At 47.7% G+C, this 13,767-nt stretch overlaps 1 protein-coding gene across 2 annotated transcripts in view; it reads left to right on the top strand.

Annotated features, from left to right (window-relative positions):
- The window catches only part of ptprsa (protein tyrosine phosphatase receptor type Sa), a 212,402-nt gene that overhangs the window by 30,930 nt on the left and 167,705 nt on the right, over window positions 1-13,767 (top strand). For both annotated transcript variants that reach the window (XM_079739953.1, XM_079739951.1), the window contains exon 2: window positions 5,798-5,891. The gene's annotated coding sequence lies outside the window, so the exon portion shown is untranslated. The remainder of the gene's footprint in view (window positions 1-5,797; window positions 5,892-13,767) is intronic.

The raw sequence follows: 13,767 nt of genomic DNA, 5'->3' as shown, positions 1-13,767 counted from the left end.
TTGGCCAGCGGCAGAATACAGGGAAGACATTGTTCAACATTTTGACCTGCTGACCTTTGTTCCTCACTCTGACACTGTCTCTCAAACACACACACCTGCCATCATACACACACAGTTTACACTACAAATGCACACCATTCTCACACAATTTACATTACGCACACGCACACCATACACACACAAACACATCATGTATAAACATTCTATACACATATAAATTCAAACCCTCTGTATTGATTACACAAGCACTCATCATACATATACACACTACAGATAAACACAGTCACACAAGCACATACACTATATACTTTACATACACATATCCACATACACCGTTATGCATGCATCACACACACACACACACACACACACACACACACACACACACACACACACACACACACACACACACACACACACACACACACACACACACATACACACACACACACACACCCCAACTGTCCTAACAGCAGTCCGGGATATGGGAGCTGGGATAGTGATTTACAATAATTAATCCACAGCCTCCAGCTAACCTACCACCCCCCTCATCCCCCCCCCCCCCCCCACCCCCCGACTGTCCCCAACTGACCACACTTAGCGCATCACACCCACCGATACACACACACACACACACACACACACACACACACACTCTAAAGCCCAGGTCTGTGAGCCGGAGGGCCACATCTGTGACCATCTCGGCACTTTTCCAGCTCAATGTCACACACATCCCCTGTGAAGGACAACAGGGATTTAGTCCACACACGCTCACTAACACATGGACACACACACACATGCTGACACACAGACACACTCACACACATACACACACACAAACACACATGCCTGCACACACACACACACACACACACACACACACACACACACACACACACACACACACACATACATACTGCAGACTGACCCAAACACACAAACACAAAATGCACACACACGTATTGACCCACACCCATGCACACACACACATCCCTTATCATGGCCATCATCATGGGCCGTTAACATGAGGTCGTACCACGACATCATTTATTGATATGTGAATATTAATATCGACTATCAGACGGGTGAGTTGATTTACAGCCACGACACACACACATGCATACACACACACACAGACACACTCGAGAGGCCAGCCATGCCCTCCCGAGTAATTGAATATTAGTCACGAGCCGTCACGGGCATTGAACACGAATCGCACACACACATACACACGCCCGTTCGCACATACATTTTCTCAATTGGAAGCACACAGATGGACAAACGCTGACAAAATCCTAGGAATACTAATGCATAGCTATACACTCGGCCGTACACACATACACACACACAGACACACACACAATCAAATTAGAACATGCAATCGTCCCCCATAAATGATACTGCACTCCAATCTCACGTGCGGTGATTACTATGTACCAGTGTGTGTGCTTGTGTGTGTCAGTGTGTCGGCGTGTGTGTGTGTTCGCTCTCACACTGCCCCCTGTCATCGTGGGCCTGTCAATAACCCCCCTCTTGAGTGTGAGCGAGCGGTTGTCTTTAGGTTAGCCTTACCTGGTGGAGGGGTTTGTGACAGCCAAGCCAAGGTAGTCATTACGATCGGGCTAGGTCCGACACGAAATAACATGCCGTTTATCGCCACGTCATGCAAGACCCCCTGATTATCGGAACAACTCCACCGTGAAGCCCAGGGTGTCAAGAGGCTGTCATGTCTTGCTGGGCTGTAGGTTGAGGGTGAAATAACTACTACAAATTAGTCATTATCAGCTACTCTAAGCGGTAACAATGTCATAATTATAATGTCCTGTGAATTACTGGGTATTCATGTTGTGCTTGATCCATGCCATGTCAAGTTCCTAGCCACAGTGATAGATACTACACAGTGGACGGGGCTATGAACATATCATTAATGGTGATTACCGCTACCTGGCCTTGCACTAAGTAGTACACATTCCGCATTTGTATAGCACTATACAAATGCGGAATGTGTACAGGTTAAGAAGACAGGTAATGAATTAATCCTCATAGCATGGAAATACCTTCTGTTGATGTATAATACCTCTGTGAAGCACTGTGATTTAACATTTTAACCACATAGTAATAGATACGATAACGTTAATGAATGTAGTATGTATCACATAAAACACAGGTTCATATTATTATAAACCTATTATTATATATAGTTGTTTCTCAGCTATGCAGTTTTTATACCTCTCACATTATCCTACATTAATATTCATATAACATGACAATGTTACCCAAAGTGACTTCCAAGTGAGTCTGAGAACAATGGAAAAGCAAAGTCAATATTGGCACAACTACAACCAAAAGTGCTGCTCGAAACAGTCTCTGAAAGCCGCGGAGTGCTCCCGAAGTTATCCTGTCTCAGGATCCTCTCCCCAACACAATTGGAGGTCAATCCACTGATTCAGCATCTTTGCTACACATTATTTTTGTGGAGGCTGAGAAAGGAGTGAGGCTGTAGTGGTGGTTGTGGTTGCGTTGTTCATGTGGCTCAGAACGCTTCGTGCCATGGGCAGGAACAGGCATTTGAGTCAAGCAACAAAGGTTAGCATCCAAACAGTGTTCTCTTTTGTCTTAGAGCACTTACAAGGATACCTGTGCCTTTGTGCCTCTTCCATTCTAATCGTAGTAATGTAACCTAGAACTGAAAACTTTTCCGACGCTAGAACTGTTTTACCTGTAATTCATTCCTCTCCTCTGGTAAACAGCCTGACCTGATTCCCAGGCGTCCTCTCAGCCCGGAGAACTCCTGATAGTTGATGCTTAGGAATGTGGGAATTGTGGCGAGAGGGAGAGGCTACAAGGGAGGGGATCTTTCCTCTTCTTCTTGTGTCTACATCTGGGTTTTTTTTGTTTCACCAGGTGTTTCACTGTTACCTGACGTACGCAGCTCAAACTTCCTTCGTTTTGGTAGAAGGAAGTGCAGATGCTATCCCATAATACTCAGAAGCCTGAACCCTTCCGTTGTCAAATGTTATGGGAGGGGAAGTTAAGAGGAAAGAAACTAAACAGAATTGGGCTGGGAAAATATAAAATGGTGGAGGTCAGGTCCAGGGGGGGACGATGTCTAATGAAGCAGACGTTAAGGAAGACAATGTTTCCATAGAAACAGCCTCTGGATTCTAATGAGATGTTTTCCTCCCTCATCGTTAATTCAGTTCTCTAATCTAGCGTCTTGCGACACTCGCTGACATTTGCACCAATCTGCATATGCAAGCCTCCTGAATGTGACTAGGTTTTGTGTCTCATATAATGAGTAAACCTGTGTCAAAGAATAAAAAAATATAATATAATTATCAGATGATATATTCGATTATAGAAATATTGAGATTCATAGAACCCAACAGAGACCCGAGGTTTCGATTGTTGACGCTACGGGGCGGAGAAACGGGGAAGGGAGGAGAAGGAGACGGGGGTGTACTAACAGCACCTCCGAGAGAACACAAGTGTTTTCGCCTCCCGATTTACCACGCCGCCCGCCGCGGCGCCATCTGCCCGCTCGCACACTCACCGTACCGCCTGCCAATATGTGGCTGGGTCACGAGAAAAACAAAAAAACACAGAAGAGACGCACGCCCCCCCCAGACGGAGGAAAAGACACTCGCAATCTCACTCACCTCCGCACAATAAAACACCAAAAAAAGACGAAAACACCCACCGGTATCCCCCCCCCCCCCCCACACACACACACACACACACACACACACACACCACCACCACCACCACACTCATTGGCCGATGCTGCTTTTAAACCTCGGCTAAGCTATACTTGTCCGTGTCATTGTAGGGTTTTTTCCGTGCCAGAATTTACCGAAGCTAAATCATTACAAAGACGGTGTTGCGTTGCGGCCCTAGCCTGGATGCTAGCAGGCTGAAGAATGGCGAGGAGCCCAGTGAAAAGGAGCGTCTTGTGTGCTACTGGGAGGGGACGGGGACGTGTAAACTGCAGGTGTGCGGTGAATAAATGTTGTGCGTTAAACACACTCCCTCTGCGACGCGCTTGGCAGGCAGGTGGCGGCAAGGGGGAGGAAAGCAGAGCCCCTCTGCTTTATCTCTGCAGACAAGGCTCTTCCCACACACGTGCGCACGCACACACACATCCCCACACACACGAGGGTGCACGCATGCATGCACCCATGCACGCAAAAAGCCCCAGGGGTGCTGTCCAATTATACTCAAACACACCTGATCTTTAGGGGATGAGAGTCTGCTCCCTTCTTCATCAAACAGACACACACCACACACTCTCTCTCACAAACACACACTGCTCTCTCTCACCCTCAAACACACATACACACTACTCTTTCTCACACACATGCACACACTTTTACCATTCTAAACACACACGCTTCACTTTCTCTCTCTCTCTCTCTCTCGCTCTCTCTCTCATACACACACATCCACTTTCACTATTAGTCTCACACACACACACACAGACACAAACACACACACACACACACACAGGTGTTCTAAGGTGGCACCCCGGGATGCGCCTTTTTATGTGACACTGATTGGCTGGTGTGGGGCCGACATGACCCTGGCAGCCAGCCAGCCATAAAGAGCAGGGGATTGGTGCGGTGGTCGGTTGCCATGGAAACGCACACCTCCGTGCAGAAGGCCCCCCCCCCCCCCCTGCCTTGCTATACCTGGCACGTGACGCGGCCTCACCGCGGGGATCCGTCCTAGCCTCTGTGATCCGCTCCGTCCCCGGTGGAGCCGGTACCTCCGGTCTAAGAGTGAGAGTTAGCCGCTCCAGTGCGCGTTCACTGCAGCCTGTGAAGACCCTGGCTCTGGCCGTGTCCGGAGCCCCCTGTCTGAGGGTAATAATGAGCTGCTCTGACATCTGGCTGGAGGTAGGAGGGGGTAGATTTAGCCCTCCTCTGTTCCTCCGCGCCCCCCCCCCTTCCCGACCTGCTGGACACAGCCAGGGCCGCATACCCAATGAGGCGGGATGTGATTGGGGCCGGGCCGACCGGGCGAGTTCCATTTTTCACCTACCGCGGCGGTGTTCTCTGCGGGTCTCTTTGCTGGAGCATGGCACCGTATGCGTTCCGTCACATGGCTCGTGATTCTGTTTGTTGTCTTTGAAACTTCTGCTTCCTTAGATCCTTCAGTGTAATTATTTTGATGATTTGTTAGATCTTTGCACATCTGTAGGAATAACTGTGTTCACAGAAAATGAACGATTGTGATATGTATATGTGCAGCAAATCTATGAGCGCAGTAACAGCCTATTTATGCACTGCTGAGCTGAGCAGTGCTTGAATGAATCACACACACACACACACACACCCACTCTCAGTCTAGCACACATACTGACACACACACAGACTGAAACACACACAAACTCACGCACTCAAGCATGCACACAGAAAAGTTTCGGCCCGGGCTCATTAGAGATGTGAAGTGGGAGATGATCAAAAAAAGATCCCAAGTGGCGATTCATGCAGATTCACACATTGATGCTCACAGGCAATCAGTGGCAAGCCTCCTCCTATGGCCCACAGAAGCACCGCGCTGTGGTCACAAAGGCCAGCGAGACGGTGAACCAGGGAGGGAGAGATGGAGAGAGGGATGTAGGGGGGGGGGTAAAATCATCTCTGAGTCCCCCCAGCTCCAGTGCTCTAGGTCGGAGGCAGCTCATTTAGCAGTCCTTTTCATTAATGTTTCTCTTTCATTCTCTCCCTCTACCTCTCCTCCCATTTTTCTGTCTCTCGCCATCTCTCTCTCTCCCTTCTCTCTTTGCACATTCAAGGTACGAACGATTGAACAAAAACAAGACGAAGGGAAGACGCCGCTGGAACCGCTAGAGATATGGAGCTAAAGAGATTTTGAAAACATCTCTGTCGGTGAGTTGATTGAATTTGTGTTCGCCCCCCCCCCCCCCGGAAAATATACTGTATTTTTCTTCTTAATCCCTCCACTGTATGAATTTATTGCACCGATATGCAAACCGATTCGGATTGATTTGTTTTTTCCATCTTATTTGGGGGGGGGGGGTTTACATTGATGTTATCCATCCAAGTGGATTAATCCTGCGTCTGGTTTCACTCTTCTCTCTCTTTTTCTTGCTGTCTCTCTCTCGCTCCTTTGTCGAGCCCATCCAGCCGTATTGACGTTTGAAGTGGGTCTAAAAAGTGGCTATCATCTACCTGTCGCCGCAGCTTAGAACTGAGGACACCTGCTCTTTGTCCCCCTGTCTCCTCCTCCTCCTCCTCCTCCTCCTCCTCCTCCTCCCCCTCCTCCTCCTCCCCCTCCTCCTCCTCTCACATCACTGCTTCAGATGGTCTCGGCCTGTCGCTCACTCCCCTCTGTGTGTCGGTGGATAAATCCAGTCTTGACAGGTTCAGATTCACTACAGTACGGATGTGTTTGTCATTTTTGTCTTCTTTTTTTGGGGGGTGTGTCGCTGCCCTGCATAGATCTCTCTTGTAAACGAGGTGCAGAATAGCCTTTATTATAATAACTATATTAGTAGCCTATAGTAGAAGTCAAAATATCAAAATATATGTTCAAGACATATACAAATACTATACACCGGCAAGTAAACTGTATTGCTAATTTCTGTTGCTATACATTTTAAGAGATTCGTTAAGAGGAAACTCACCCCAAAAAAAACAAACACATGCACCACTTATCGGTACACGTTTAGTTTAGCGTGTACGAAGGCGTGTCGGTTTAGTCATCTGCCGTTACGTCCTTATTTGCATGCCATTCGTTGATTGCAAGCACTGCTGACTGTGGCAGTTAGACACGTCGGGTTAGGCAGCTGTGTGTGTGTGTGTGTGTGTGTGTGTGTGTGTGTGGCTTACACTCACACTCGCTCCTCTTTTTGCTCCTCTTTCTCTTCTTCTGCTGCTCTTCTCTTTGCCTCCGGGGAGGGGGGGGGGGGAGTGGGGGGGGGAACCAGTTGCATGGTAACAGCTGTGTTTGGCATATTGGGCCGGGACGATGCAGAGTTCTACTCTCTGACCTGCTTCATTTCACTTCCCTAAAGTGTCGGGAACGCCGAGAGATAACATTTGGAGACCTTGTCACGCACCCAAGCAGCAGAGATAGAGAGAGAGAGAGAGTGGGAGAGAGAGAGAGAGAGAGAGAGAGAGTGGGAGAGAGAGAGAGAGAGAGAGAGAGAGAGAGAGAGAGAGAGAGTGGGAGAGAGAGAGAGAGAGAGAGAGAGAGAGAGAGAGAGAGTGGGAGAGAGAGAAAGAGAGAGTGGGAGAGAGAGAGAGAGTGGGATAGCGAGAGAGGGAGAGCGGTCAAATGTTTTGGCAGGACCTGATGGGAGAGAATTGATAATGTTTTTACAATATATTCATTTAGCAGACACGTTCATCCAAGGCGACAATACATTTCATTTGTTCTTTCAATATATTTCATTTTAAGGTGCATCCTTCATGCAGGCATTTGGTTTATAACCCAAAACCTTTTGGATGGTTTGTGAAATGTAACCAAGAATAATCACCAGACTTTCCTATTTCCTATTTAATTATCACATTTCGTGTTCATAATATGTGGGAGTTTTTCCGTTGTTTTTGTGAAACATTTTGGCCGGATATTCTCGCTGGGTTCCAGCACTGCAGCGTGCGCTGTTGTTTTTTCAGATTCCTCTCATCGCCCAGGGAGAGGGTGAACTATTCTAAGCAGGCAGTGACTTGGCCAGCTCCCCAGGGACCTCACACCTGAATGAGTCGACGGCAGCTACCTTTGGCTAAGCTTTAAAGAGCAGCTCGGAGGGGGAGAGGGGCGTGGGGGGGGGGGGGGGCAGAGGCAGAGTGGTGTTGAGTGGTGGTGGGCTATTCCTGAAATGGCTTCTAGCATGTTAGCAGCACAATTAGACAAAGGGCTCCTTTAATCTTGGCAGTTGAATGCACCGTGGAGCAGGAGATGTGTACTGGCGTGCGCACATGGGCCTGGCTCTCTGACAGTGTGGTTAATGGTTCTGAAAATAGACAGCATCCACCAACACCCTGATCTGAAGATGGCGTTGCCCTTGTCCGTTTGGCCATTGTGCTCCCCATCTAATGAAGGACGTGAAAGCGACATAAAAACAACAACAGAAACAACCAAACCCAATAACCCAGAAGTAAATTAACATTATTCGTTTTTGTGCACGCTCCAATTATTTGTCGCCGCATTTAAGGAAATGCAAATTGACCCGTTGACTGACGCTAATGGTTTTGATTACAGCAGTGTACATAATTTCATGGGTTTGTGAGACTAAAGAAATGTTTTTTCTGTATGTAATCTGCTGATGGTTGCGGCCTAGCATGTCGTGTTGCATTTTAGAGAGAATGGCATTGTTGTTGTTTTTGGTGTGTGTTTTTGTGTGTGTATCTGTGTGTGTTTGTGTGCTTCAGCGAGGATATACCCTTCTCTGTTGCCAATCACAACGTTGTTTTTCATTTTTTTGGCCGTGCTTGTGGCGTTACACAAATCACATCTATTCCTATGGTTCCACCAAAAACTCACAACTCAACCCTACATTTCACCACCCTGTTGTACGACCATGAACACACACTTATCACACCGTTATATAACACAACATCAGTATTAAACACAGGCATTTCAGTTTAACTTCAAAAAGTAGTTGGGGTCCACTACTAGCCTGACTCTGATATTCAAACCGGCTGTAAAAGCCTGAAATGAATGTGTTGATGCCCTGTAAAAACTCTTTGATGTTCATGATTTTTATGCAGGGTCGGGTGGGAAGATGCTATCTTGGGCTAATAATGCAGGCAGCGCTACGTTAGCCCGCGGCACTACGGGATAATCCAGGGGAGTGTGAGTGAATGGGACCGTGGCTCGGGCTTGCCAGACCTACTTAGGTACCGGTTGAGAGCACAGTGCTGTGTGGGCGAATCTTTTCTGTCCCGGGCCGGGGTACAGCATAAACATAAAGCAAGGGAAGGAAGGCAGGCAGGCGATCAGTCAAGCAGCTAAGAGCAAATGTAGCTCTGGCGCTGGAAGAGTTTATGTTCCCCAGGCACTTTAGCTAGCTGCGGCCAACGTTAGCAGTGGGAACTAGAGAGAGTGAACATGAACTAGAGAGAGAGTGGACAAGAGTGAGTGAGAGAGAGAGAGAGAGAGAGAGAGAGAGAGAGAGAGAGAGAGAGAGAGATAGAGAGTGAACATGAACAAGAGAGAGAGTATACATGAGTGAGAGAGAGTGACCACGAGTGAGAAAGAAAGAGAGAGACTGAACACGAGCGAGAGAGAGAGAGAGAGAGAGAGAGAGAGGGAGAGAGAGTGAACACAAACTAGAGAGAGTGAGTGAACACCAACGAGAGAGAGAAAGAGTTAACACAAGTGAGAGAGAGAGAGAGAGGGGGAGAGTGGGCAAGAGAGAGAGAGATTGATTGATTCCTTCCAGGCAAACAGCCCCAAACCAAAAGCAAAATGACCTGTTTGTGATAATTCTCACTGGGAGCAAGTAATGCTATCTGTGAGTAAGAGATTGTGGATGCAATCTTGTTGCTTTTTCTGTGTGTGTACGTGTGTGCGAACGTTTCTGTTTCAGTACATTGCCGTTTGTTTGTGTGTGTGTACTAGTCTATATTTCCATTATTTCCAGCCTCGGGGGGTGGGGGGGGTGGGGGGGGTGGGGGGGGCAATCGCTCACTTTCTCTCTTTTCTTCAGCCCTTTCTCTCTATTTTCTTTTGTATTTCGAATTTTCCACATCTCTCGTCGGTTAAGTGGCAGGGTCTGTGTTTGCTCTGTGGCGCTCTGGCAGCGATGACCTCCCGACCCCACGTGTAAACAGAGTGCCCCCCCAACAACCCCCCCCCCACCCCCCTTCCCCAAAGCTCCCGACCCACCAGCACCATATAAGGAAGCCGGTCGGCAGAGGAGAGGGAGGGCTGGAGGCAGCCAGTCTACCGGGAGGCCCTGCCCAACGAGGGGGTGGTCGCTTCAGGCAGCGGGGCAGCGGAGAGGCAGGGTACAGCCACCACCACCATGACCACCACCACCCACCCCTACTAGCTTCATCCTCTATCGTCTTCCCCGAGGGAGAAGGAGGCACAGGATAGGGTTGTGGCTGATTAAGGGTGCACCATGGACCAACCCCAAGCTGAAAGGGACCAGGTTCGATCCCGGGGTGTCCCAGGTGTAGCTGTGTGCATCCTTGAGCAAAGGCTGTACCGCTTCGGGCAAAAGCGTTGGCTAAATGACTGTGTAGTAGTAAATGGTAAGCAAGGGTATGGTAGGCTGTTTGGGCCAGAGCCAGTGTGCTGTGTTCATTGACATACAAACTCAATAATGCATGGACACTGAGAGGACACGGTGTAGCGATGACATGTACTTCTTCATACACACTCGTGTACGCACATTTCACCCGGTGATCTATGTCCACACAGGCACACGCAGGCATGTGTAAACGCATGCACACACAAACGCGGCGCACACACACAGACCAATGCAATGTGCAGATGATCACTAGCCTGTGTGCAAAGCCCCATAAACTATTAATAATAAAGTAGTGGAGTTACGGAAGAAAAAAAATGGTAAAGAAAACCAGGAGAGAGAAAAAAAAAGACATGTGTGCACATCACACACACACACACACACACACACACACACACACACACACACACACACACAATGACAAGATGGAGCTCGTTAAGAGCCCGGTAACAACCTGTCAAGATAGTGCACGTGGCGATGCGATACTAGCAGAGCACTGAGGAATGGACAGCATAGCAAGCGGCCATTATGCTTTAGCATTCACAGAGCCTCCGTATGAACACGCCGCTCCTTCGCTCACTCTCTCTCTCTCTCTCTCTCTCTCTCTCTCTCTCTCTCTCTCTCTCTCTCGCTCTCTCTCTTTATGTTTGCACCTTCACTCTCCGCCTCGTCTTTCGCTCTCTCTCTGCTTTCACCTCCACCCTCCCGGAGCCGTCTCTCTTCCGCTCTCTCCCTTCCGTGCGCTATGAGAGACTGGTTTGGATTTGGATGCACTCCTCTACCCGCCTGCGTATGTCAGTTGAGGCCAGCTGCCTTTGTGGGAACTAAGCATTCAAGGACTACCGAGAAATGGAGAGAGTGAGAGGTGACTCATAGTATTTGATTAGGGTCAGGGCCAGAGGTAGCTTTAGACATTTTTCTTATATATGTTCTATAGGGTATGTAAGTAGGATTCATAGAATTACTGATTTTTGTTTTGGTCATACGTATATAATGTTTACGGTAATATTTCAAGGCCGCAAATATATATATTTTGGACTTTTAAATGGGTTGAATACAGAACAATAATAACAGTGTATGTGGCAAAAGGGCAGCATGGAATCGTGGGAAAGGTCGATTCCCAAAAGGTCATCGGTTCAGCCTGTGTAACCTTTGACTCCACCCTGCGGTCTGTAACAACTCATCTGCATGTCTATGTGTCTCAGAGGGGAACGCATAGAAACCATTCACCTAACCCTCATAGTATATTGAACAATACTCTAACATACCAATGCTAGTAGAATACCAATACTACTAGTATTGGTATATGGCTGATGTAACTACGGAAGGATCCTACTGATCTTTTCAGCTGCATTCTACAGTCTACAATGTGTTGGCATGTTAACACAGACATCCCCCCCCCATCCCATTCCAATCATGACTATATGGGCCCATCTATATCTTCCCTCTGAGCTCATCCCCTCACCAGTGAAGGGCTGTGCTGGCTTCTGTATCAAGGTAATGAATTCATAATCTCTGTCCAGCCCTCTGTAGATCTCTATCACGCTGCAGAGATAAGAGCCTGTATGACTGTGGCAGTCTATCTCTCTTCCTGCTCTGTGCGGCTATGTGTGTGTGAGGGTTTTTGTGTGTATTTGTGTGGGTCTATGTGTGTGTGTTTCTCTATGTGTGTGTGTGCTTGTGTTCTCACCCTCCTTAAAGTATCCCAGTCAATGCCAGTGCACCATTCCCTACCTTAGAGAGAAGCTAAGTATTAGGCTAAATATTTGCTTAAAACCTGTTTACTTAACAGCTCAGCAGTTTAAGCCATAGGCTACTTAATCGAAATGAATAAAACAAAAGAGCCAAGAAGAAGAAGAACATATATATGTGTGTGTGCATGTATATATAAGTATATATATATAGATTAAAGTGTTTTATTTGTACACACATTAGGTCAATAATGTGCGCTCTTGGGAGAAAAAAAGAGTGGATTCTGTCTCTTTTCCTGCCAGAATAACTGAGAAATGCCAGGGAACAGTTTTTAAGCCTCAGCTGACAGTCACTCAATCACAGGCAGAGTTAATATTCTACAGGGTGGGGGGATGGGGGGATGGAGATGGGGGCTCCAGGTAACTAAAACCTAGACTGGGGGAAGCGGTGGGAGAGGGGATCGACGAAGGCAGTTGACCCGGGTGGTTGCTGCTGCCGTGTTTTTAATTGCGTATTTTCGGCAGAGCGACGAGACGTCCTCCGTCTAAGCACAGTAAGTGGTCTGTCACCCCCCCGGGGACGTGGTGAGCGACGGCGCGACCGTTTGAAAGGGCCTCTCGGGTGACAGAGGAGCCAGGTGAGACGGTGGCGGAGGGGGGAGCTCCGTCTCTCGGCCTCACCTGGAGTCAGAGCCGGGTACAGGGACCGGTTAAAAGACGGGGAGTTGCAGGAGGGATGGAAAAGTCAAAGAGTAGAATAGCAAAGAAATCAAAACTAAGACATCGCCTTTTTCTGACAATTCAGATAAGCGCATGTGTTTATTGTCTGGATATGTGTTGAAGCGATTCAAGTGAAGTGCGTTATTCTAGTCATTATTCTCTTCTACGTATTTTATCCTTGCAATCTTGTCCTTACATTTGGTGGCTAAATGTTAGTATCAGTAACATCCAATGAAATTCAATGAAAAATGAAATCCAACGTAAGTTCCCCGCTCCGCGAATCTTCCTTCACTCAAAAATCTTATTCGACACCAAATACACACAAGTAACTCCGTTTTGAGGACTCTATCAAAGGCAGGAAGAACCTGGTCACACACCGGTAGCTAGATGTCTTAGATCTCTTTCACAGCTGACCGTCGTACAGAAAACATCAACCGCACTCTCTGCGGAACATCTTCCGCTTCCTGGTTTTACATGGAGCTGATGAGCAGAGAGAACTCTAGGACATGGACAGAGGCAGACAGAGAATGTAGAAGTAGAACTAGAAACAGAGTGCTAGAGATGGAGAGAGAGATTGAGCGAGAGAGATGGAGAGAGAGAGAGAGAGAGAGAGAGAGAGAGAGAGAGAGAGAGAGAGAGAGAGAGAGAGAGAGAGAGAGAGAGAGAGAGAGAGAGAGAGAGCCTCCAGTTCGGATGAATCTCTTAATTCTGATATGGATTCTGCATGTCAGCCAGTAAGTGCTGGGTCTCATCCTTCCAAAGCGCCAAGCATCGACTGCTCAGGCCTGAACCAGCCAGCGAGAACGTAGCATGTTAGCATCAGTGCCAGATTTATTCTGATTAAACAGTGGGCAGTGGGTACATTCAGGGTAAACACCATATTGGCGGACACACAATCACAAATGACACAACTCCATTGCCCAAGTCAAAGTTGACAGAATCCCTTGTGAAAAAAGTACTTAAATAATTGAATCAACTCTAGGGAAGGTGGCCTATGCCAATGTCCTACTTAAAGAAAAAGCACTGACTTACTCGTGTAGCTCCCAGTGTGCTAAGCTAATTTTCCAAAGAGAACGCTCCATGAGAACACATTACTCAGAGCAGGTTAGCGTCACTGTAGCTGCCATTAGC

This window comes from Pollachius pollachius (assembly GCF_949987615.1).
Source record: "Pollachius pollachius genome assembly, chromosome: 7".
Classification (NCBI taxonomy): domain Eukaryota; kingdom Metazoa; phylum Chordata; class Actinopteri; order Gadiformes; family Gadidae; genus Pollachius; species Pollachius pollachius.
The sequence above is the reverse complement of the archived record's forward strand: the minus strand, read 5'-3'. Positions and strand labels throughout refer to the sequence as shown.